Source organism: Parasteatoda tepidariorum, chromosome 5, assembly GCF_982258835.1.
Source record: "Parasteatoda tepidariorum strain Cologne lab strain chromosome 5, Ptep-v5.0, whole genome shotgun sequence".
Classification (NCBI taxonomy): Eukaryota; Metazoa; Arthropoda; class Arachnida; order Araneae; family Theridiidae; genus Parasteatoda; species Parasteatoda tepidariorum.
The window spans coordinates 46,298,231-46,325,949 of NC_141759.1; the positions used below are offsets into that span (position 1 = coordinate 46,298,231).

General features: G+C 29.3%; 1 protein-coding gene across 1 annotated transcript in view; it reads right to left on the reverse strand.

The window, feature by feature from the left end:
• LOC107445025 (glutamate receptor ionotropic, NMDA 2B) overlaps positions 1-27,719 on the reverse strand; it is a 256,192-nt gene that overhangs the window by 181,750 nt on the left and 46,723 nt on the right. Inside the window, exon 2 of the mRNA XM_043047036.3 lies at positions 731-794. The gene's annotated coding sequence lies outside the window, so the exon portion shown is untranslated. The remainder of the gene's footprint in view (positions 1-730; positions 795-27,719) is intronic.

Below are 27,719 nucleotides of genomic sequence, written 5' to 3' on the forward strand. Positions count from 1 at the left end.
GAAATATGATTTTTGTTTTAATGCCACGTGGTTTTCTAGCTTAATGCGCATACAGAAATGAGAAACTATTTTTAGATCATAATGTTCCTACGTTATATAAAGATATATTTACTTACATTTATTTATCTATCAGTATTCTTAAATAAATGTAATAGTTTTGTCCTTATAATTTTTTATGTCTTGTCTGTAGATATGTCCGCTATTTTTATTTAAAGTTTTTTTTGTTCTCAGACACAGGGTAGATTGATTTTATAATGAGCCTATTCAATTTACTCTCAACTATACATTGCAAGAAAAAAATATTTATTATCATCCATGATTAATATTGTTATTAATTTCTTTGTTATAATTAATATTCATATTTATGTATTTGTAGTAATTATTATCCTTTTCATAAATGGGTTGTAAAAAATACCTGCATTTGTGCATTTTTCCAAATCAATATCCTAATTAAAAAAAATTTATAATTTAAAAAACACGGCATTTAAATTTTTTTCTTCTTTTTTTTCATGGAAAAATATGTATTTATTTTTCTGATAAATAAATGTTATTTTTTAATCAACATAAAATTCACAATTTGAAAAATCATTAAAAATATAAATATATACATTATATATTTTATTTAAACAAAAAGGCATATTTGTTCGTTTTTTATGAAAAGAAAAATTTTTTTAAATCACCAGATTTAATTATTATCACCACTTGAAATTATAAATAAAGAAAAACATACCTATTTGAGAAATCCAAAATCATTTAATAATCTTCAGATGTGCTAATCAGAATTTCATTGTAATCTAAAAAATAAAAAATTGAAATTATAATTAGTATAATGCTTCAAACAATTAATTTTGATTATTCACTAAATTTTACAAAAAAAAGGCAAAATCATTTAACAAACACTGAAACATAAAGTTTTTAACCTAATTTTGAGTATGAATCATTTTAAAAATATGCAAAAAAGTCAAAAAAAAATTCTATATATTTAATTTGATAAAATATGAAGAATTATAATTTAATTATGAGATAAAGTGGTTTGATAATTCAGGGCAGTCTGTCTGCAAATAAACGAAATATAATATAGTTTCTGCGGAAGTTAAAATTAAATGCAATTTGAAACACCATTGCTTGCTAAACAATATTTTACACACTTTATTTCAGTTTTAGGTGTAAAAATTTTGAAAGACAATGTGTCAGCAAAATTGAGAATTTTTTACAGCAATCTACGATCGAAAATGCTCGGTTGCTTAAAGGTTTTTTCAAACATGGACAGGTTGATCATGCGTTTTTATGCTAGTACTTTCATTTCTCTAAGTTATCGTTATTTTATGTCTTCTAGTAATTATTCTCATAATAGAATAATAACTTATTTTAAACTCCGTGATATTGAAATTAAAACAACTTGTTTGGGAATAAAAGGTATTAAATCACTTAATCTGTTAAAATATTCCGAATAGCAACTGTTTTAAATACACAACGGTTTTGTTAATCGAGCAAAAATATTCATTTTAGTTATTATTTAATAATGGAACGTTTAAAGTTTTGAGATCGCACGAAATATTTTGTTAAAACATAAAAAAGGTCATTGTCCTGTATTTTTAATTTTTTTAATTTTTGTATTTTTAATATATTTGTAATGAAAGCAAACAGAACGATAAATTTATAACAATATAAATGAATAATAAATATTTAGCACATAAAAATTCTAAAGTTATATCTACATGTTTTAATTTAACCATGATATTCTGTGGTTAAATTGACACTACACTGAGAAAAAAGAATTATCATCAAAACTAACAGAATATGGTAAACTTTGCCGTGCTCCTGGCTCTGCCGGAAAGCCGAAAAAGCTTAGTGAGATAATAATAACTGCACATTACAAAATGTAAGTTAATTTATTTATTAATTTGTAACAAATTTTACATGATATTATTTATGAACTATTATTTATTAACTTTTTTCTTCAATTTGAGGTTTAAGAAATTTGATTCCATTAATTATATTCACCTGAAAGAAATTGAAATAGACTACCAATATTGTTTTTAACTTAAATATTTTTTTTCGTTAGTGAGCTTACAAAATAAATTTAATAGCACTTATGTATTTGGGTGTTTCGTTGGGAGAATTAAACGTAAACTAGCGCAACATATTAAATACTTTTGAAATGAATAAATTTAAAATTTCTACGTTTTAATAAGATGTTCTAATTCCCTTCTGAACTCTTAATTTCGTTATTTTTTATAATTTAAAATATTTCATATATTATAGTAAAATTTTGCTACAGCGTAAAATAACTTTTTTTATATTTAATATTCAGAATTTGAATGAGAATTTCCCAAAGAAATATTTATCAATTTTTGTACAAATCAGAACTCATCTATTTTGTTATTAAATGTGACAAAGGCCCCATTTACTAATTATTGACTTTTTATCACATGCCTTATTTTTAAAATATTTAAAAAAAACTAATATTATTTTAATTATGTCTAACTATATTTACTCCTTTGAATTTCATAAAATTCAGACTTCAAAAAATTTCAAAGAGTTTAGAAAAAATAAATTATGGAGTATTATGAAGGAAAAAAATGAGAAAAATTTAACTTATAGATTAAGCATTATTTTCTATGAATGAAATGAAAACTAAATATATAATTTCAGGAAGGAAAAAAAATAATTAAAGAAATAGTAGATAATTATGTTTTCTTTGACAATATAAAAATACTGATAAATAAAATGGAGTGTTTAAGAATAGAAACTCAATATTTCCACACTGGAAGTTGCAGTCGCAAGAGAGTTGCAGTCACCAAGATGGCGGCATAATGCTACTTTATCTAATTATTTTAGGCTATAATCTGTGAATCATTGACACGCATGAAATCAATAAACAGAAGTTGGGGGGGGGGGTATAGATGTATTTTCATAAAATTCCAGAGCAGTCTAAGATGTGTTCGGGCGATGCTCTGTATTGATGGCATTTAGGGCAAGGTGTGTATAGTTTGTCTTATGTTTGGGCTCGTGGCGGTAACTATAGTAACTGGTATAGCTATTTTAAGTTGGGTTGTAGGGTCATTGCTAAGGACAGGTTACGGCTCGGGTCAGCGAGAGAAGGGGAATCTTTTCCTTCGGTCTACTGTGTTAGCCCTAGATTGAAGAGAAGCTACCCTTTTTGGAATAAGCAGCTCCAGAGCAGCAGACGGCCTCATACTTTGTGACGGGAGAAGTTCTTAGCTTAGACAAACTATGAATCTTCCTGTCCTCGGAATAGTGGGCGCATAATGTTGCCGCTGGTCAGACGTGAGAGGCTGGTGTTGGACCTCCGTTTGCAAGAAAGTGTTAAAGACTAGTACCCTTATACCAGTGATGTTGTGGACGTGACAACCAGGCTTTCCAATTTTGCGCTTTTATTCGGGCGAGTATCTCTAAGGAGTCAGCTCTGTAGACGAGGAGATGAATGACGTAAGCTTCCTTTAGCAAAGGTTTTCTGTAATTTCATTCCAATAGATGTTAACATGTGAAGAGACCCAATGGAAATGAATGTCATGTTAATTGGAGACGAGTTTTAATTAACAGACGAGTCCTGCAACGATTGCTAACCATTCACTTCGAAACACAGAGATAAAATCCACTATGTTCAGTTTTTATTATGATTATTACCTATTATTTCAGAATAATTTCTTTTTAACCAGAAATGGCATTCTCATTCAGTACGGTAAGTGTACCGGAGTTGTTTTATCCATGGACACTGCAAAATATGTCTGAACTTAATCAAATTTTCCAATTGAATTTTGAATTAGAAAATTAAATTGTGTATTTTCTGATATTAAAAATTGTTTCAACTTGCATAAATTCAGTGAAAACTTCCACAGTTTTGTGAGTTTTGTTAAAAGTTCCAGAGTTAATCTAAAAGTAACTAAATCAAAAGACAATGATTGCACATAAATGATTATTTTTTCTTTATTTTTTGTTTAGAAGGAAACAGAAGATTGACTAAAATTTTAGTACATTAAATTACTCAAATAAAAGCAATAAGAAATTTATATTTACCACTTTTTATCATTAAACCAAGAAAAGGTATTTAGGCACAGAAAAGAAAAATAATTATTTTCAATGCTCCATGTAATATTACTTGAACATGAATATTACTTGAACATAAAATTAATATTTTTTTCTTTTTCAATTTTTTAAACTTTGATTATATTTGAAAGAAAGCAGATAGTACGATATATTTCTCACAAAATAGGATAAAATTAAGTTTTACCACTATAAGAATCGGCTTATTTTTTTCTTCATCATGTTCTATTTTAATTCCAATATTTAGACATATGGTTTATACAAAAACATAGCGTAATTCAATTATAGGAATGAACTTTAAAATTGAATCATATTCATTCCATGACTCTAACTAATAGCATAGTTTGAAATTTCAATTTGAGATTCTAGAGCTTTCTTTAAATAATGAAAATAAGTTTCGTGGTTTCTTTACTTTAAAAAAAACCTATATTAAATAAAAGAATTGATAAATTTTGATAAAAAGCAAACTCTGAGTACGTACAATACATTTCTTTATTCCGAAAAAATAATGTTTCGATAAAATTTTTCTAGAATTTTGCATTGCAAATGAGACAAAAGGAAGCATGAAGAAAAATTATATTTACTCATTCTTTCATGAAACAAAAAAAATAGTCATGCATAGAAAGAAAACCATTATCTGCGAAGTCCTATGAATAATTACTCAAACATGAATTTAGAAGTTTCCATTGTTAATGAAATTAGAAAGAAAATGAATATTTACTGAAAGCAAGATTTTTCTTAAGATATTGCTGCTGTGCTCCAGGCGTCTTACGGAATAGAATTTATTTGTGACATTCACTAATTCAGTTTTCTTAAATGTATTAGTGAAAGTCGTATCTTAAGATATTGGCGAAAAAGGAAGTATTTTTTATTGAGATATTGGAATAAAATGAAGTTGTTTTCTACGTTGTCTTTGACTACTTTAAAAGAAGTTGATAATAACAACAGTTGTAATTTAGAAAGGAATTTAAATACTTATAAATCAGATTTCAAATATTATTCAATTTAATTTATTTCAAATATTATATATTTCAAATAAATTTAGCGAATGGAAAAGTTTGACATTTTATTAATAAAATTTTATATCAATAAGGCTTGCAAATGTTTCTTTGACCGAATAGCAAACTTTTGCAAATCGTTTATTAAAACTAAGGGAACTGTCTGCCCTATTACTATTGCTCGCCTATCTCTAGAACTTATTACACAGTCAAATCACCTCGCTCGTTAATTTCACTGTAGTCTCCTTTAATATCCCACCTCCTATATTTTAATTTTATCATAACCTTTTTCGCTGATGTATTAGCAATATATGCCGTTTATTTCATCTTACTTATCCAATGCCCCATTTTTTATATTTTAAGTTTATTTTTAACTTTTTTGTGGATCTATTACCACTCTGAGCAGTTCATTTCGTCTTACCGTATCCAATACCATATCTTTTTTATTTTTACCTTTTTTTGCTGATCTATTAGCAATCTCAGCCGTTCATTTCATTTTACTTATCCGATACCCCATCTTTTATATGATTTTATTTCTACCTTTGTTGGAGATCTATTAGCAATCTGAGCTCAATCTGAGCAATTAGCAATCTGAGCTTTTTTATTTTTTTATATTTTAAGTTTATTTTTAACTTTTTTGTGGATCTATTAACACTCTGAGCAGTTCATTTCGTCTTACCGTATCCAATACCCCATCTTTTATTCAGTTTTATTTATACCTTTTTTCTGATCTATTAGCAATCTGAGCCGTTCATTTCGTCTTACGTATCCAATACCACATCTTTTTTATTTTTACCTTTTTTTGCTGATCTATTAGCAATCTGAGCCGTTCATTTCATGTTACTTATCCGATACCCAATTTTTTATATAATTTTATTTCTACCTTTGTTGGAGATCTATTAGCAATCTGAGCTGTTAATATCGTCTTACTTATCTAATGCCCTATCTTTTATATTGTAATTTCCTTTTTACCTTTTTTGGAGATCTATCAGCAATCTGAGCCGTTCATTTCGTCTTATTTATCTAATGCCATATTTTAATTTCATTTTTACTTTTTTTCGTGATCTATTAGCAATCTGAGCAGTTCATTTGTCTTACTTATCCAATACCCCATCTTTTTTTATTTTTGCCTTTTTTTTTGTTGATCTATTAGCAATCTGCTTCTTTTCAATGTCTTTTATATTTTTTTCTGATCATTTCATGATCTCAGCTCTTTCATCTGAGATCTATTCACTTTTTTCTGATCATTTCATGATTTCAGCTCATTCATTTTACCCCCAGTCTTATTCAAAACCCTTACTTTTATATTTTAGTTTCTTTTGTAATTTTCATTTTGCATCTTTTCATGATCTGAGATCGTTAATTTCACCTCAATTCAATATCCCTAGCTTTTATATATTTCTTTTCTGACCATTTCGTGATCATTTTACTCATTCATTTTACTCCAGTTTCATTCAAAACCTTTACTTTTATATGTTAAATTCTCTTCTGATTGTTTCGAGGTCTCAGATTGTTCATTTTACCCGACTTTTAGTCGAAATCGAAGCTTTTATATTTTATTTCGTTTAAGCATTTCTTTTCTGATCGTTTCGTGATCTCAACTCGTTCATTTTAGTTCAATCTTAATCAATATCCCACTTTTTATAGGTTAGTTTCTTTTATATCCTTCTTTTCTGGTCATTTCGTATTCTGAACTCGTTCATTGCTTTTGTTTAACACATGTTTTCATTTTTTCGTTCAGATACATAAAATTACATAAATGATAATATTGTTAAACAAATTTTATTCCTGCATATATACAAATACTTGATCCTGCCCGATTCGGGTGTGGGAATTTCAAATTTAAAATTAGTTTTACTTCTAAAGCTAGATATTTTTAAATGACATTTTTAGTCTATTTTCGGTGTGAAGTTTAAAAACCTTATATATATATATATATATATATATATATATATATATATATATATATATATATAGAGAGAGAGAGAGAGAGAGAGAGACAATGCATAAAAAGAAAGCACCTCTACAGCACATGACGACATTTCCGAGTTTGGGTTTCTATGTAATTTTAATTCTAACGATGTGCCATAACTCCCCTTGATCTTCGTCGCAACATTTGTGCGACCCACTGTTATATATAAAATCTTTAAGATTGTACATATCGATAACAAATAGACAGAAAAAGTCATTTAGAAATTAACTATAGTATAAAGAGAGAAACCAATTACAGGGTTGAAATCAGCTATGCGAAAATATCCTAGTTTCATTAAAAATCTTATGGAACAGAAAATAATGATCCCCAGTGTAATTATTACTTTTATACTTAACTAATCATATGGGGCCGAGGTAGCCTGGTCGGTAGGGCACTGGGCCCATGTCCAAGAGTTTGTGGGTTCGGACCCCACCGGCCGAAGACTCCTCGTGTAGGTGAATGATGCACGCTAAATCTGTTGAGTCGCAAAGTCCTCCACGTTCCCATAACAAACCAATACCTCTGGGGGTACTTGATTGGAGATCAATCGTTCACTGATTCAGGTCAAAGTTACGATCTGTGGATGAATGAATGAATGGATGTATGGGTGGGTCAGCCCTATAAACGGGTGTGACGTATGGGTGAGGCAAAAGTCGAATTATTGGCCAAAGATGACGCTACTGGAAAACAGAAACAATCGCACCCCTCTGCCTAAACAGCAACAACAATAACAACTAATGATATATAGTTTTCTCATTAAAAATAGAATTATTTTGCATCATATAGCTTTTTAATAAACGTATTATTTTTCTCTGTATTTAAAATTATATTTTTTAAAGCTTTCTATGATATCAAAAAAAAGTTTTATGTAAAATTAAATTATAATTAATAACTGTAGTTGTAAAACATAGGTTTCAAAACTTTTAATTAACGTCTCGAAATAAAACATATAGTAGGCGTACTACAAATAAATCTCTTGAAAAAACTTATTCGATTTAAAATGATAGTCACTAAATAATTTTTAACGAAAGTTCTTAGCATTCCATAAGGTATATTACTAATTATTCTGCATTTTATTTAAGAAAAAGATATCTAATTAATAAATAATAATTATAAAACATAAAACGTATTAGAAATGTAAGACATATTTTCTTATGTTTTCTTTAAAAAAATGAAAAATATTGCGGCATAAATTCTATTCAACAATACTTTCTAACAAGCCACATGGGAAATATTTCAGCACGCCAATTTTATTTTTCAGAACTTTTTTTGTTCCCTATTGATTTATGTTCGCTCAACCAATACCACGAAACCGAATTTCCAAGCAAGAAGCAAAACTGTCTACTGAGGGCGTTTTATCATCCTATTTTATATCTTCTGAGTTTAATATTCTGGTGTATCGTACTAACAACGAGTTTTTTTTTCCAAAACTTCACAGCGAAACCAAGATCTAAGCATTTCAGCTGCTTACCAAAAAGATCTCCCGAATTCTAAAGAGATGTTTCGTGATTTAGAAAAGTTTGTATTTTATTTAAGTATACGGTACCCAAGTTTCGTTATTAAAGATCTCAATTTAAAAAAAAGGAGTTTAAAGATCGAAAATATTATTTTTTTCCCTTTCTGTAATTACTCTTGAGTTAATGTTAGAAGGATGTAAGAGGATGGTGATTTAACTTATTTCAATTGCTTAGAATATTTGTTAAAAATCTTTGAAGAAAGTTAACAAATATTAAACATGATGGAAACACTTTTAAAGATTATGATAAAGTTGAAATATCGGTTATTTAGAAAGCAGTATTACCTGACAGACATTTTTCTACGAACTTTATATTTTTAAGTTAACTTTATGCAGCATGTAGAGCGTGGTTTATTTTTGAGGTATGTGAAGAAAAATAAAACTGTGAACTTAGTTCACTTTTGATTAATTAGTATTGTACGCAGCAAGTACAGGGTTGCAATTACTGAGTTACGTAAAACAACTTAAAAAATCTTATTTACATTTCGGCGAGATTGGCGAAATTTAGTTAGAGTATGGTGATTAAATGTAGAGCATAACAAGATATTTTTTCCTGAGCATGCGTACTTTTAATGTTGTTGCTTCTTTATCAGAGATGAAGGTCGAAGGTCTTGTGTGCTTCCCCAAATACCACCTTATTTTAATAAACACAAGTTATGACCGTCACTGAATTTAAAACTGACACTCAGAGTATCATCGAAAGCATCTATTTTTTCACAATTCAGTGAGTTTCGCAAAATAGTGTTATTCCTCTTATTCATTTAATAGTAATTAAAGGGAAATCTTATTGAATACGTCATAACCCGAATCCGAATATCTGTATTTATTTTTAGGACTTGTATAGAATGTTGAAAATAAGTTTGTTGCGTGAAAATGTTATTTTCCATTATTTCATAGACTTCTAAAAATCATTTCCCTGTATCAAATGTTGGGTTGACAAAGGAGTGGAAGTTTTAAAAAAGTTAAGCCTAAAGTAAATGAAATATTTGTGTAACATTTATTATAAAAAAAAATGCAATTTGAAAAAAACCCCTTTAAAAAAAACTCGTTTCGGAATTATTCTGCTACTTTTCATAGTTCACTTAATTGAATCACGGAAACTCTGTAATGTCTTTTAATAGCTTTGAAGAATTTTAAACCAAAAATGAAACGACGACGAAGGTACAAAAGAATTCTTTCTCTTCTTTTTACCCTTTCTAAAAAGGAACTTTCTTTGTATTTCAAATTCTTATTTTGTTCCTGTTCTTAGTTTTAAATATAACTAAATATTACTTAGTTTTCGCAGATTTTGTGTTAAATGTATTAGCACAAATTTATGAAAGGTAGGAGATAGAACGTTTTTGAAGGACGCAAGAAGTTATAATGATTCCACTTAAAATTCCAATTTTTTTAAACAATGATTTAGACAAAATTTTTGAAAGGGATTAGAGGGGACGAAAATAAAAGAATTCGCTTAATAATGCATGTTATGAAATGCAGCATGTAAGTAAGGGAAAAGGTTAAATGAAAGAAATATAAATGAATGTAACAAGCCCTTTATTGAATCATCACGTCACAGGAAATTCTAAACAAACCAAACGTAATACAATATTCACATTGATTCCGTGCGATTGTTAACGCAAGCGTTCCTTTATTTGTTAAGGCATCAGTGTGTGCAACATAGATGCCAAAGAATCAGTCACGTTATACACTGTAAAATCTGGATAAATTTGCGGCAAAAAGTACTGGTACCTCGGATGCTTTATCTGCAAAGTCCATTTCACCATAAATTCCATTTTTACTGTAACGTTTTACAGTGTAAGCCCAACAGTAATATTTATTTAATTACAGAGATTAGGTATATATAGTAAATGCTACCAAATTTTCATTTTATATTTTATTTCCTTCGATGAACAGACAACCCAATTTTGAGTTTACGATTAACAATGTTCTTGTAATTTTGTCTTGTAATTCTTGTAGTCTTGTAATTTTTAACCCAATTCAGAAGACAAAGAAACTCCTGTATACGTTATTGAGAAAAGTTTGATTTCTTGGAGGACTTTTTGATTTAAGTAACCCAGATCTGAGTTACACTGATAGGTTTGCTGATTTAGTATGTATTTATCATTTTATAAGATAGTTGTTTTTGGCTGAAAACTTTTTACTTAACCCCGCGGAATACAATTTCTGACTTTATTCGCTGTTTTAGTTTGAAAGCTTCCTTGGAATTTCATTTGAAAACTAGAACATAAAAATTAAAATTTTAAAATTAAAAAAAAAATAGAATGAAAATTGAAATGTTAATATTCAGTTTCCTAACAAGTCAGAGATAGTAGAGAAGTGATTTTTATACTTAAACTGAGACATTAATTATACTTTCTAAAATATGAAAATAACAATAGATAATGAGCTAAAAAGAGCTAAAAGTAGATGCAATTTCGTAATTTCGTAGATTTGTTTTTTGAAATCAAATGAGGGTAACTAAACTTAGTACAATTGTTTGTATAATTTAATGAACGAAATTGTATCATAATTAAAATTATTGTTCTCAGTACAATCCGAAAATGCTTTGGCCTTTAAAATTTGCCTGAAAATATCGAAATCACAAACGAAGAAAAAAAAAAGGTAAAATTACCACACGGTATGGTAGTGACAATTTTGATGAAAAAAATTATTCTGATTAATAAAACAAAAATATACAGTATTTAAACCCTTCATTAGGTAAGTTTTCCGTTTATATTGCAATGGCTTACCGAGAAATATAGGTTTCAAAATTATAAAGCTCCAATCACCACACACCAGGTAAGAAACACAAAACTAAAAACTGAATTTAACCGAATAAATAATTTTTATGCCGTGTTGTGAAGTATCTTGATAAAATTGCTAAACCTTATTAAATTGGCCGAATTTTATAGGATATTATAAAACTAAATTTTATTGTTAATTTAACCAAAGCACCGTGAAATTTACTTACATTTACTTGCATTTAGAGCTCCAATAGATCCTGTGAATCACGTTAATTCTACTATATTCTGGTAGTTTTGACCAGACTTATTATCGCAGTGTGAGCTATAAAATAACGTCAATTAACGAAATATGTTGTGTTTACAAAAAATAATTTTTTTTTTTTTTTTAAAAAGTAGGCTAAACCTATCAAGTTCTTTCTTTAAACTCGAAGAGACTTCTAAGTTAAGTATGTTTTTTAGTTCAGTAAGTATTATGAGGTTTAGTAAGTTTTAAATAAGTGCCAAAAAGTAGTATTAAATGAGTACTTAAGAAACTAAACTCAGTGGTGCGACAGCCCATTGAGGGCAAAGGCCTAATGTGCCCATCTCAGTTTTCTTGACCTTGGGCTCAGGGATGCAGGAGCAGATGTTCCGGTTAGGTGGTCAGCCTAACGTTAAACCTCCAGTGCTTAGTTCCCAAGCATACTTGGTACTCATTTATCAACCCACTGAAGGGATGAAAGGCTGAGTCAACTTTGCCCGACCAGAGGATCGAACCCAGGACCTGTGGCACGGGAGCGCGAAGAGCTACCACTCAGCCACCGGATGTCAAAAACTTAATACTTAATAGTACTTAATAATTTCAAATAGTTTTAAAGAAGCACTTAATAGGCTTAGCAAATATTTAATAGGTGCCATGTGTAATATATTTAGTAATACTAAATAAGTACTTAAAAATCTTGTGAAAGGATTTCCATTTACGAGCACGAGAGTAGCTCTTTTTATTCACAAAATGCCAACACTACAACAGCAAACAAAAATTTTGTAGCACTTCTTATGTTTAATATAATAACTACTCACGGAATATTAATATTATTTTTATCTGAATATTCATTATTATTTCTTATTTATAGTTGTCACTAACTATCTTATAAAGCAATTACAAAAAAAGCTATCCTTTCTTGTTTAAAGTAACTTTTTTAATGCCAGAATTGAGAAAACATTTTTAACTTAATACGTTTTTAATTAAACTGTTTCGCAGCTAAAAACACTCCCTATGTCAATATTTAAGAGAAAGAAACACAAGAGTTAATTCAAGTCAAATATTAATAAGCATTATTAAATTTTTAAGACTTTCCCGCTTATTAAAATAAATAGAATTTCGTCTAAATTAAAAAATAACCTGGCTTCCAATCAGTCAATTTGTATCTTAATTTTTTTTCTCCGTGATACAAAATAAGGTTTTCTTTTTGCCTGCAATCAATATTTATGCTAAAAGCATTTTTCCAACTTATGCGAGGAGGATATTACTAACTTAATAATCTTCGCTAAAGTTTTCTGAAAATCAATATTTTGAGATTCAGGATGCCGCTTGAAATATGTTCGAGTATCGAAAGTGGTAAATGTTTTTTTTTACTGAAAAAATAGAAAAGTACAGGTAGAATTTTATCAAATATCATGAAATGTTTTGTTTGAGCAAAATGTTCTAATAAGTTTTAATACAGCCCTTAAAAGTATGTCTGAATTGCTATTGAAATTTTACTATTGAGCGATTGAAGTTTTTTTTAAAAATAAATATTAAAATATATGTAAATAAAATTTTTACATAAAACCTACCAATAAAAATTTAACTAATTTCTCCCGAGAAACTATCAGTACAAGTTCAATTAAGTGTTTAAGACGTTATATTTAAGATTGTAGAGTTATAAATTATGTTTTTTTGTATCGATATACCGTAATATACTAATCAAAAGTTTCGTTTTAAATTCCATTCAATATTTTTATTTCGGAAAGCATGCATCTATGCATGAAACATGCATTTATATGATCCATTTTTATGCGAGTTATAACTAAAGTTTTGTATAATACAATCGTAATTATTGTATTTTTACTTTTATATTACAAGTCAAAAGTTTTTATTAAAATGTGCATCCTTCTTTGAAAACATCATAAGATAGATTTTAGTAATTCAAGAGGCCATAAAACTCTTTGAATTCGATGTGGATATGAAATATTGAATATGTTTTTCTAAAACCGTTTCTTATTGAAGTCTCTTGCAGAAGTATTCAAATCAATCATTCGGTGGAAAGTTAATATTTTTGCTTTTTGAGAAATATGTTTTTCTTGATATGCAGTTGCATCATAACATTTTAAGGCGAGGAAAGGACATCGGAATATTATGTGATTTCTGTTTGATTCTTAACTGAAACCCGAAATCGTATACAGTTATGATTCAGTACAGATTTCTTTTAAAGACAACATGTTTCTAAGTTTGTGCAATACAAAAAATTTACTTTTAAGGTACAGGCTTTCCCTTTCAAAAATTTAAGGTGTTTTAAGGTTTATTTGAGTTTTTTGATTGGTTGAAGTCTCATTTTTGAAGTTTGATTGAAGGTTAATTTCAAGTAGACTTCCAAAACATCCCTCAACGATCAACCTCTCGAGTTGTAATAATCAAGGTGTATGAAGTTGTTTTATTCGCAATTGAGATTGTTGAAAATCTACTTTAGAACAACCAGCTTAGAGGGATTATTTTTTTTTCTGAAGTGTACAGACTACACTTCAAGTAAATGAGTAGAATTGAGGTGTGGATAATTTCACCCAATTTCAACTAAAAATATTGCTGAGTTATACATGAGGATAGTTTTAAGAAGTGTACATGGTTTTATGAGATTTCTGTTTGATTCTTTACTTAAACCGGGATCGTATACAGTTATGATTTTGATTTCTTTTGAAAACAACATGTTTTTAAATATGTGTAATACAAATAATTTGCTTTTGAAGTATAACATTTAAGCTTTCCCTTTCAAAAATTTAAGGAGTTTTAAGGTTTATTTAAGGCGGCAAGTTTGATTGAAGATTAATTTTAAGTTATTAGGTTAGTTACTGATTACTTCAGGACGTCAGAAGGTTAATTTACTTCAAAAACGTCCCTCAAAGACCCACCTCTCGAGTTGTAATAATCAAGGTGTATGAAGTTGTTTTATTCGCAATTGAGATTGTTGAAAATCTACTTTAGAACAACCAGCTTAGAGGGATTATTTTTTTTTTCTGAAGTGTACAGACTACACTTCAAGTAAATGAGTAGAATTGAGGTGTGGATAATTTCACCCAATTTCAACTAAAAATATTGCTGAGTTATACATGAGGATAGTTTTAAGAAGTGTACATGGTTTTATGAGATTTCTGTTTGATTCTTTACTTAAACCGGGATCGTATACAGTTATGATTTTGATTTCTTTTGAAAACAACATGTTTTTAAATATGTGTAATACAAATAATTTGCTTTTGAAATATAACATTTAAGCTTTCCCTTTCAAAAATTTAAGGAGTTTTAAGGTTTATTTAAGGCGGCAAGTTTGATTGAAGATTAATTTTAAGTTATTAGGTTAGTTACTGATTACTTCAGGACGTCAGAAGGTTAATTTACTTCAAAAACGTCCCTCAAAGACCCACCTCTCGAGTTGTAATAATCAAGGTGTATGAAGTTGTTTTATTCGCAATTGAGATTGTTGAAAATCTACTTTAGAACAACCAGCTTAGAGGGATTATTTTTTTTTTCTGAAGTGTACAGACTACACTTCAAGTAAATGAGTAGAATTGAGGTGTGGATAATTTCTCCCAATTTCAACTAAAAATATTGCTGAGTTATACATGAGGATAGTTTTAAGAAGTGTACATGGTTTTATGAGATTTCTGTTTGATTCTTTACTTAAACCGGGATCGTATACAGTTATGATTTTGATTTCTTTTGAAAACAACATGTTTTTAAATATGTGTAATACAAATAATTTGCTTTTGAAGTATAACATTTAAGCTTTCCTTTTCAAAACTTTAAGGAGTTTTAAGGTTTATTTAAGGCGGCAAGTTTGATTGAAGATTAATTTTAAGTTATTAGGTTAGTTACTGATTACTTCAGGACGTCAGAAGGTTAATTTACTTCAAAAACGTCCCTCAAAGACCCACCTCTCGAGTTGTAATAATCAAGGTGTATGAAGTTGTTTTATTCGCAATTGAGATTGTTGAAAATCTACTTTAGAACAACCAGCTTAGAGGGATTATTTTTTTTTCTGAAGTGTACAGACTACACTTCAAGTAAATGAGTAGAATTGAGGTGTGGATAATTTCACCCAATTTCAACTAAAAATATTGCTGAGTTATACATGAGGATAGTTTTAAGAAGTGTACATGGTTTTATGAGATTTCTGTTTGATTCTTTACTTAAACCGGGATCGTATACAGTTATGATTTTAATTTCTTTTGAAAACAACATGTTTTTAAATATGTGTAATACAAATAATTTGCTTTTGAAGTATAACATTTAAGCTTTCCCTTTCAAAAATTTAAGGAGTTTTAAGGTTTATTTAAGGCGGCAAGTTTGATTGAAGATTAATTTTAAGTTATTAGGTTAGTTACTGATTACTTCAGGACGTCAGAAGGTTAATTTACTTCAAAAACGTCCCTCAAAGACCCACCTCTCGAGTTGTAATAATCAAGGTGTATGAAGTTGTTTTATTCGCAATTGAGATTGTTGAAAATCTACTTTAGAACAACCAGCTTAGAGGGATTATTTTTTTTTTCTGAAGTGTACAGACTACACTTCAAGTAAATGAGTAGAATTGAGGTGTGGATAATTTCACCCAATTTCAACTAAAAATATTGCTGAGTTATACATGAGGATAGTTTTAAGAAGTGTACATGGTTTTATGAGATTTCTGTTTGATTCTTTACTTAAACCGGGATCGTATACAGTTATGATTTTAATTTCTTTTGAAAACAACATGTTTTTAAATATGTGTAATACAAATAATTTGCTTTTGAAGTATAACATTTAAGCTTTCCCTTTCAAAAATTTAAGGAGTTTTAAGGTTTATTTAAGGCGGCAAGTTTGATTGAAGATTAATTTTAAGTTATTAGGTTAGTTACTGATTACTTCAGGACGTCAGAAGGTTAATTTACTTCAAAAACGTCCCTCAAAGACCCACCTCTCGAGTTGTAATAATCAAGGTGTATGAAGTTGTTTTATTCGCAATTGAGATTGTTGAAAATCTACTTTAGAACAACCAGCTTAGAGGGATTATTTTTTTTTTCTGAAGTGTACAGACTACACTTCAAGTAAATGAGTAGAATTGAGGTGTGGATAATTTCACCCAATTTCAACTAAAAATATTGCTGAGTTATACATGAGGATAGTTTTAAGAAGTGTACATGGTTTTATGAGATTTCTGTTTGATTCTTTACTTAAACCGGGATCGTATACAGTTATGATTTTGATTTCTTTTGAAAACAACATGTTTTTAAATATGTGTAATACAAATAATTTGCTTTTGAAGTATAACATTTAAGCTTTCCTTTTCAAAAATTTAAGGAGTTTTAAGGTTTATTTAAGGCGGCAAGTTTGATTGAAGATTAATTTTAAGTTATTAGGTTAGTTACTGATTACTTCAGGACGTCAGAAGGTTAATTTACTTCAAAAACGTCCCTCAAAGACCCACCTCTCGAGTTGTAATAATCAAGGTGTATGAAGTTGTTTTATTCGCAATTGAGATTGTTGAAAATCTACTTTAGAACAACCAGCTTAGAGGGATTATTTTTTTTTCTGAAGTGTACAGACTACACTTCAAGTAAATGAGTAGAATTGAGGTGTGGATAATTTCACCCAATTTCAACTAAAAATATTGCTGAGTTATACATGAGGATAGTTTTAAGAAGTGTACATGGTTTTATGAGATTTCTGTTTGATTCTTTACTTAAACCGGGATCGTATACAGTTATGATTTTAATTTCTTTTGAAACCAACATGTTTTTAAATATGTGTAATACAAATAATTTGCTTTTGAAGTATAACATTTAAGCTTTCCCTTTCAAAAATTTAAGGAGTTTTAAGGTTTATTTAAGGCGGCAAGTTTGATTGAAGATTAATTTTAAGTTATTAGGTTAGTTACTGATTACTTCAGGACGTCAGAAGGTTAATTTACTTCAAAAACGTCCCTCAAAGACCCACCTCTCGAGTTGTAATAATCAAGGTGTATGAAGTTGTTTTATTCGCAATTGAGATTGTTGAAAATCTACTTTAGAACAACCAGATTAGAGGGATTATTTTTTTTTTCTGAAGTGTACAGACTACACTTCAAGTAAATGAGTAGAATTGAGGTGTGGATAATTTCACCCAATTTCAACTAAAAATATTGCTGAGTTATACATGAGGATAGTTTTAAGAAGTGTACATGGTTTTATGACATTTCTGTTTGATTCTTTACTTAAACCGGGATCGTATACAGTTATGATTTTAATTTCTTTTGAAAACAACATGTTTTTAAATATGTGTAATACAAATAATTTGCTTTTGAAGTATAACATTTAAGCTTTCCCTTTCAAAAATTTAAGGAGTTTTAAGGTTTATTTAAGGCGGCAAGTTTGATTGAAGATTAATTTTAAGTTATTAGGTTAGTTACTGATTACTTCAGGACGTCAGAAGGTTAATTTACTTCAAAAACGTCCCTCAAAGACCCACCTCTCGAGTTGTAATAATCAAGGTGTATGAAGTTGTTTTATTCGCAATTGAGATTGTTGAAAATCTACTTTAGAACAACCAGCTTAGAGGGATTATTTTTTTTTCTGAAGTGTACAGACTACACTTCAAGTAAATGAGTAGAATTGAGGTGTGGATAATTTCACCCAATTTCAACTAAAAATATTGCTGAGTTATACATGAGGATAGTTTTAAGAAGTGTACATGGTTTTATGAGATTTCTGTTTGATTCTTTACTTAAACCGGGATCGTATACAGTTATGATTTTAATTTCTTTTGAAAACAACATGTTTTTAAATATGTGTAATACAAATAATTTGCTTTTGAAGTATAACATTTAAGCTTTCCCTTTCAAAAATTTAAGGAGTTTTAAGGTTTATTTAAGGCGGCAAGTTTGATTGAAGATTAATTTTAAGTTATTAGGTTAGTTACTGATTACTTCAGGACGTCAGAAGGTTAATTTACTTCAAAAACGTCCCTCAAAGACCCACCTCTCGAGTTGTAATAATCAAGGTGTATGAAGTTGTTTTATTCGCAATTGAGATTGTTGAAAATCTACTTTAGAACAACCAGCTTAGAGGGATTATTTTTTTTTCTGAAGTGTACAGACTACACTTCAAGTAAATGAGTAGAATTGAGGTGTGGATAATTTCACCCAATTTCAACTAAAAATATTGCTGAGTTATACATGAGGATAGTTTTAAGAAGTGTACATGGTTTTATGAGATTTCTGTTTGATTCTTTACTTAAACCGGGATCGTATACAGTTATGATTTTGAATTCTTTTGAAAACAACATGTTTTTAAATATGTGTAATACAAATAATTTGCTTTTGAAGTATAACATTTAAGCTTTCCCTTTCAAAAATTTAAGGAGTTTTAAGGTTTATTTAAGGCGGCAAGTTTGATTGAAGATTAATTTTAAGTTATTAGGTTAGTTACTGATTACTTCAGGACGTCAGAAGGTTAATTTACTTCAAAAACGTCCCTCAAAGACCCACCTCTCGAGTTGTAATAATCAAGGTGTATGAAGTTGTTTTATTCGCAATTGAGATTGTTGAAAATCTACTTTAGAACAACCAGCTTAGAGGGATTATTTTTTTTTCTGAAGTGTACAGACTACACTTCAAGTAAATGAGTAGAATTGAGGTGTGGATAATTTCACCCAATTTCAATTAAAAATATTGCTGAGTTATACATGAGGATAGTTTTAAGAAGTGTACATGGTTTTATGAGATCCTGTCCATACTGTAAAAAAATTCTTGTAGTTTAACTTTGAAAATGGTAGCAACTACTTCTCATCAAAGTGATGTTTCACTAAGTGTTCTATTTCACCAAATCCATGGATAATTCCTGGAGAAGTAAAACAACTTGAATATTTTTTTTACAGAACTTGGTGAAAAGTTGCCACCACGTTGTATGTTACTTAGTAGCATTCAAACGAACTAATAACTACATTAAGCTATATTACACTATATGTGTGAATAATTTAACCCAATTTCAAATAAAAGTACTGTTGAGTTATATATGCGGATGGTTTTATGAGGTGTAAATGATGTTGAAATTGAGTGTTATTAGGGAGGTTATTTCTGGTGCAAATTCTAACCTCATTTTCTACACCCAGGTGTATTTTTATCATCTGTCAACCTCAAAAATACCTTACTCTTTTGTAATGGCAGAGAAATAGAATTTAAACAAAGCTAAACAACATTAAATGTTTAATGATACACTTTCAAATTCGTTTAGTACTAATTAAAATAAAACTGTCTCAAATTCAAATTATATTTTGATGAATTTATTTTTACATATTGAGACTTCTACTACTTTTCACTTAAGTCATGTTTCACTGAGTGTTCCAATTCACCAAATCCATGTATAATTCCTGGAGTAGTGAAACTCCAAGAATGCTCTTTTATGATGCAATACAAATAAAGACACATACAACTCTCTTAGACCTATCATATTGCACGGTAGTGAATGCTGGTTTCTAACTAAATCAGATAAAGATAGACTTTTAATCCTTCAAAAAAATGATTCTTTGAAAATTACTTGGTCAAGTTTGAAAAATTTAGAGATTGATAATTTTGTTTAATTATGCAATTTATAGGTAATACGAAAAGCATATTAGTGTCAGAGTCATCAAGTCTTTTCCTATAAAATGCCCTGAGCATATTTTTGATGAAAGATCTTGAACCCTTTTAAAAGCTTTACCTTTCTAGTGTAAAGGAAACTAAGAATGATGACCTCGCTTAAGATGGATGGGTTGCGTTGAGAGAGTTCCCAAGATATTAAACGCCGTTGGGGAACCAACGTCATTGGGATCGCAGCGTTTGATCAGATCCATTGAAAAAAGCATATTAAGATAGCTTTGGTCTGTAGAACACGTGACGAAGACTAGTAAGTGTTAGTACGCATTTGTTTGTTTTATTAGAAGAATGTAGTTTTTCAAAATACGACGTTAAAATACACTGCATAAAATAAAATAAGAATATTTTAATTTTGTTATCATTATAAAAGTTAACTTACAACGATTATTTATTATTATTTATTAAAACAATTATTAAAAGTGGTTTCAGTTTGTTTAGATTACCTAAACTTCAGATTTACGAACTTTGCTTTTTTTAAATAGAGAATAATAAATCAGGTTTTAATTAAGGTGCATTCTTATTTGTAATATTGTAGACAAAAGGCATCGTGTGTAGCTTTTACCGTTTCACAGCGGTGTATAATTACTTTTCCAACAGATTAAGCACTTCCATTAAAACGATGCTTATATATAATAACAGATCGCACTTTTAACTTGAGGAAATAATTGTGTGAATTAAATAAATAAACCCTTTCTTTATATAATTTTATTTGGGTTTATAAAGTGAAAATTCACAGCATTAAAATTGGTTTTAGTGGGATTTTTTTTGTTGCAATTATCAATAAGCGCAGTTTTCTTGTAAATAGTGAAAAATCTAATTTAAATCTTGATAGCTTCAAAATTTAACAGCAATGCATGTTTTTTTAGTTCTAACAATATTACCGAAAATATAAAAACATTAAATTTTTCTTTCACTAAATCGTAACGTTATAAATTGATAAAAAATAGCTTACATTTTTTTGAACGTTAGGTAAAAGGGCAACTTACAAGGCCTTAATTGAAAAAAAAATCTTACAATGTGTTTGTCTTGTAGAAAAAATTCTTAAGCAAATATTTAACTTCTCCCACTAAACCTCCGCGTCTATTGGAATAAATGATAAATGGGGCTTCTTAAGTAAAGTTGCTTAACCACTTTAAGGAATTTGGTTGGGTCAATGAGCAGAGCTAAAATCGGTTAATGTACATTTCTTGGCAAAATGCCCAAAGGTGTAGAGGTATAAATGAATGAAACATTGTAAATAAAAAATTATTTTCTTATTATTTTTACGAAAAAAAAATGCATTTTAAACAAATTCAGTAATACAAGGTAATAAAACACGTTTTAACAAATATATTTTCATGATAGGTTTACTTAAGAGTTAACATATACAATAAAACATATACATACATTATTATAAATAAAGCATTAAAATAAACCTTAAAATCGAACTTTAAAATTCTTATTAAACAAAGTGTTTGAAAAGACCATTCTTTGGCACACTGGATGATTCAGAACAGAAGTTAATAAATGATAATTAACTAACTAATTAATATAAGCTCACTCCATCCTGCGATTACGAGAAAATAACCAATTTATGGCCACTTTAATGCAATTTTAAACTATTATTGTTTGATAAACTTAAACTAATGTAATTTGAATAATTAAAAATATTTGTTTTCAATGCGCACCAACAGCAAGTTTATTATGGGGATGTGCTTAATCACCTAATATGACATTTGCGGACTTGTGATGCTATGTAACTCAAAATTCTTACTTTGTGCCATACCTAATCTTAAAGTTTGTAACGAATTTACGAAATCACCCCATAAATCATTAATATTGTAAAAAAAGAAGCAGGACACACATTTGGCGTCGTATATTATTATTTTCTCCAGGGATAAAAAGAGTCATATTGAAAATTTGACCTATCACTGTTAAGGAAGGCGAGTTTACAAAATACCCAATCCAAATACAGTTTGATTGTAAATTGAATCTAAGGTTATTCTATGCGGAGGGAGAAATACTTTGGTAAAATTACCGTACTGTCATTACTGTATGGTAATGACATTTCTGGTACAAAAAAAATCAATTATGCTGGTAAATATATGAATGCGATGTGCAATACGATAGGTAAACCAATATTTTAGTAATTTTTTCCTTTATATGGTAATAGTTCAGTGGAAATACTGGTTCTCAAAATTATATTTTTCTACCACACACTTAGTAAAAAAAAAAATGAAAAGTAAATTTTATGGACTATATGGTTTATTTGCCAAGCTCTAAGGGATCCTGATAAAATTACCAAATTTTACGAAATTTCCCTAATTTTGCTCCATATTATAAAACTATATTTCATGGTTAATTTTATTTAAGATATTGCCATAGCACTTCGGTTACAATTGCCAATCTTCGTGTTCCCTTAGAGGCGGAATCACTGAAAATTTTACCATATTCTAGTCACTTCGACTACACCTTTTTTCTTAGTGCAACAATCATCTTTTTTCTACTTTATTCCCCCCAGTAATCAGAGATATATTGAAATTTTTGTTCACTTACATTTTCTAAAGAAGGATTCGTTAAATTTGCGTACATTCACACTTAATTTTTGTTAAGGAATCAGAGGTACATTAAAGAATGAGGTTAAAGAATACAAATTGTTATAACATATATAGGAAAATTAGTATCACCCATCTCTTTTGATCAGTACATATACAACGATTTTTATGAATTATTAAATTTATTTATTTTTTAAAAATAATGAACGAAATTGGCACAAAAAATACCTGTTTCATTAGTGTAAGTGACTAATCACCTACGAATTGGGATAAATTTTGAAAAATCTTACTTCTTTTGTTTAAAAAATATATATATGTCAGTAATTTGTATGAGAATATTTGAAAACCGTCTCTGAACACGCATTCTTGAATTTCATATTATCGGGTTGTTTACTAAGTTCCCAGCTTTTTTGTACGGTGATTCTCTGTCAGTTCTCTTGTTGTTTGACTCGAAATTTCATGCAGTTAGCTTAATCACTCTTTATTAAATTCAACTAAGCAATCAGAATAAGGTGAGTTCTTAAAATCAATTTAAACTTGTTCTACTAATCATGACCGATTCTTTCAGCTATGACTATATCTCCATACACAATACAAATGTCACGAGCAGCATTTACGTGTTTAAATGACGCCGAAAAATATTATTTTGTCAACTTTTTATTCAATTTACGTGATCTCGTAGAAATAACAAAACATAGATTCCTGCAGTACAAAACATCCTCTATCAAATGATTTAAAAAAAAAAAAAAAAAAGCATTATTATGCCAAAAATATTTACCGACCTTGATTGCTATATTGTTAAAAAAGGGCAGGGACATAGTTGCATAGTTGAAAACCCTACAAACATTAATTGTGTAGATTGTCAAAATAATAACTCTAAACATGATTATCTTTAGAAGGATTTTGAAGGTAAATAATATGAGTGACAAGTAAGAATTTATTCACTTATTAAATGAGAGGAATAAATGTTTTACTTAATTGTTAAAATTTAACAGTTTACTTTAAGATAATTATGTTCAAAAAGCATGCACGAATAAACTCATAACTGATGCTTTTTTTTCAACTAAAAGCACTTCCTGGGTTTGAAAATAAAAAATTTCTCTCTGCTTTTAAAGAGTGGAAGTTTTCGTTTCATTGAATGACAATCGTGTCAAAGAGCTTGACAACTGAAGTATAAGATCAATATAGCACATTTTAATCGCGTGGTTTCTAACTTAAAGGGTTTTGTTCTTTTTACATAGTAAAGTATTCGAACTTAAAAGTTATTTTCTCCTATTTTCATTTAAACAAGAACAATCAATTCAAATTAAGAAATTGTTATGTTTAAAAATGAAAACAAATTTAGCTAACATTCCCCGCTACAGGATATTCTTCGTTTTTATTTTCCTATTTGATGATTTAGAAATTAAAACAATATCATGTTTTATTGTCCAAAAAAGATTTTCAAACTTAAAATATAGAGATTAATATCCAAACATAAGTTTCTTTAATCTTAGGTAATAAAATAATTTTTATTTCATATATTTACATTGCGTGAATTGAAAGGTAATTCATAAGTTTTTGGTTAACACAGGATGACAATATATATATATATATATATATATATATATATATATATATATATATATATATATATATATATATATATATATATATATATATATATATATATATATATATATATATATATATATATATATATATATATATTATAAATATTTATTATACACTGAGTGGCCAAATTATTATGACCACCCCTTCAGTACGGCGCAATATGCGTCGAACAGACCGTTCAGAGACGTTCACAGTTGCTCCTTGATTAAGATCACTTGCAATTTGTCACACTGTTGCTATCCTGTGGCGCTGCACAACCCTGGACAGCCTTTTCTCTGATCGAGCATTCAGTACCCTGCGACGACCACAAGTCTGACGTTGAGACCCGGTTTTTTGCTTGATTGTCCATTGTTTGTACACATTAACAACTGCTGCTCTAGAACACTTCACAAGTGCAGCCGTTTTTCTGATACTCGTTCCGACACATCTCGCACCCACAATCCTTCCACGTTGAAATTCAGTTAAATCACTTTTCTTTCCCATATCTAAGCAAGCAACACAGTATAACTGATGACTCACCTGTCCAGCATTCCCGTGTTATAGTTATCTTGCCCTCTAGCGGCAGCGCTGTGACGCAATAACTCATTTGCATAAAACTCTGAGGTGGTCATAATAATTTGGCCACTCAGTGTATATAGATAGATACTAAATTTCTGTTATTGCAGGACTATAAATAAAATACGTATTATCGTCTCAGTCAGCAGACCGATATCAAGATATCAAACTTTTGAACTTGATTTTCAATAATATTAAAATTATCTTCAATTATTATGCTCATTAAAATAGCATAAAATATTTATTGCAGCATTTTGTTTATTCCATAATGATACGACTTTTTTTATTATCAAACAGAATAAAGCCAATAATTATGTGAAAGAAAACAAACATTACAGAGAAAAGCAAGGCGACGTTCACTACACAAACAATCCATAATATCCAAAAGCCAAACGTCTTCATTCTAAGGGCAATAATGTCAACATCTTTATTCAATTTATTTCCTAAATATTCGTAAAATCCATTTTGCGTATCACTTGCTTCAGGCAATCGAGGAGAATTCCGTTTCGGAATATATATCTACGCTGTTCAAGATTGATGGTAAATTTAAATTTTCGATCGCTTTCCTAGTTCCCTGGAATTCCGCAATTACAGAATACAGTTAGATCAGAAACGTCTGTAAACATTCCAGAGTCAGCTATTTGCTGTACCTTGAGTTAAGCGTTAGGGGCTATGAATCTAAGCTAGAATTCCAGATCTTTTCGTTAACTCCTAGGCAACAGTTCATTAAAATTATGGAAAATTTTGAAATATTCAAGCGTTTTCTCCGTATTATTAGCTGTTAAAGATTTAAAGTAATGTTAACTGTGAACACAGTTTTAAATTTTTTTTATTTCTTTTGAATTTAAACTTTTAATGCTATAATAATTACATTTGTTATTTAAATAATAATAAATTATAAAATTTCTTCCAGATTGAAAAAATAGAATAACTTAATAAAAATTTTCACTATAAATGGAAAAATTCTACTTTTTATGCAAAAATTTTAAAAAATTTTGATACATGTTGAACTATAATAAAGTTTCAACTAATGCGAGATACTCCCTGTTCGCTTATACATCCCAACCTTCGAAGATTGCATGGTAATCTTACATACTTTGCTTTGATTAATCTCACATGGTTTGCTTTGTAGACCATGCTCGCTTCTCTTGCTAAGCCCTTTTGAAATGTATTCTAATGTAAAACCTTGAAAATTTAAACCAATTTAAAGCCCTAAAAACTAATTCCTTCTTAAAAATTTAAAATTTTCAGTCCATAATAGGTTACTTAAATGGAAAAACAAAATTGATATAAATAGTATGCGACAGAAAAACGAAATAATAATTACGCTTGATGAAAATAAGTATTGTCGTTAACAAGTTGTACTGAGCCGCGATGGCTCAGGGGATAGAGCGTTCGCCTTACAATGAGGCGAACAGGGTTCGAATCCCAGTCAATGCGAATTCCGCATCCGGCTTGCACCGACCACAGTGCTGACGTGAAATATCCTCGGTGGTAGACGGATCATGGGTTAGAGTCCCCTTGCCGTCAGGCTAACCGTGGGAGGTTCTCGTGGACTTCCTCTCCATGTAACGCAACTGCGGATTAGCTCCATCAAAAAGTCCTCCACGAAGGCAAAGTTTTTCCCAATACTCGATCCAGGAGCTCCCTTGTCTTCTGGATTCGGTTCAAAATTACAGGGCTACGGAGTTGAACATTAGTAGTCATAAATCCATAAAATTGGGTCGACTGCTCAACGAAGGTAATAAAAAATAAAAATAATAAAAGTAATAACATAAAAAAACGTTAAGTAAATGATGGCAATAACAAATTGTCCCTTTTTAGCAACACTACTTCCTCACCAAGTCACTATAGAGCTTGGAAATGTATTTCACACTGATTTACCCCTGTCGACCAAAGTGATTCTTCTTATTCTGTTTTCATCCTTTTTCTCTCTCGGCTACTGTTAAATTTTCTAGTTTCTATTCTCTATTCAAATCACTTTTATTTTTCGACTTCAACTCACTTTTATTTCTTCTCATTCATGTCGGGCAAGTCTTGAAAATGAGTGCTTATTTTCCAAGGGCTTGAATGTTTATTATTTTCAGTTTGTGAGTTTTTGAAGCCAATGAAGTTTCTAATCAGTTAATTTAATATATTATTAAAGTTGCAAAAAAATTTGCTATGAATTATTATTAAAAGTAACGATATTATGGTTTTAATGTAGAGTTAATTTCTCTAAAAGTGAACTAATTCAGTATCTTGTAATTTTTAAGCATTTTTAGTGGTAACAAAGAAATAAAGATACATTTGGGTATAATTACAGAAAACTTGTTTATTCAAATTTTGATAAAAAAAGGGGTTTTTTTCGCAATTATTAATTGTTTTTATATTAGAATTTTGAGAAGAATTAGACAGAGTGAACGCGTTTCATTCAATCAATCTAGCAATAAATGTTTGCATTGTCTACTTGACTCATATACTTCTCATAACTTGCATTTATCATAGATATAACACATAATATATCCAAGGCAGAAAGATCATAAAATAGATTTCAAATGCATCAGGTTAACCGTATGATTTTTTCTGAAACATTTTCTCAACATAAGGAAATGCTTTGTTAATTTCTTTCATTAATCCGGCGACCTGTTTGTATGATGATCAGGGAGTTGACCTCAAGTCAGAAAGGTCCCGTGTTCATATCCCGAATAAGGAATGGATGATGGAGCAAACTTTGGCCTACCTAATATGTGCCCCTGAGAGAATGACCAACTAATCTGCACTTTCTATACATGAGTGACGAAAGTCAATATGAGAGTAGACGTAGGGAAAAAAAAATAATTAATTCATCACAATGATCACAGAAATTATACTATCAAAA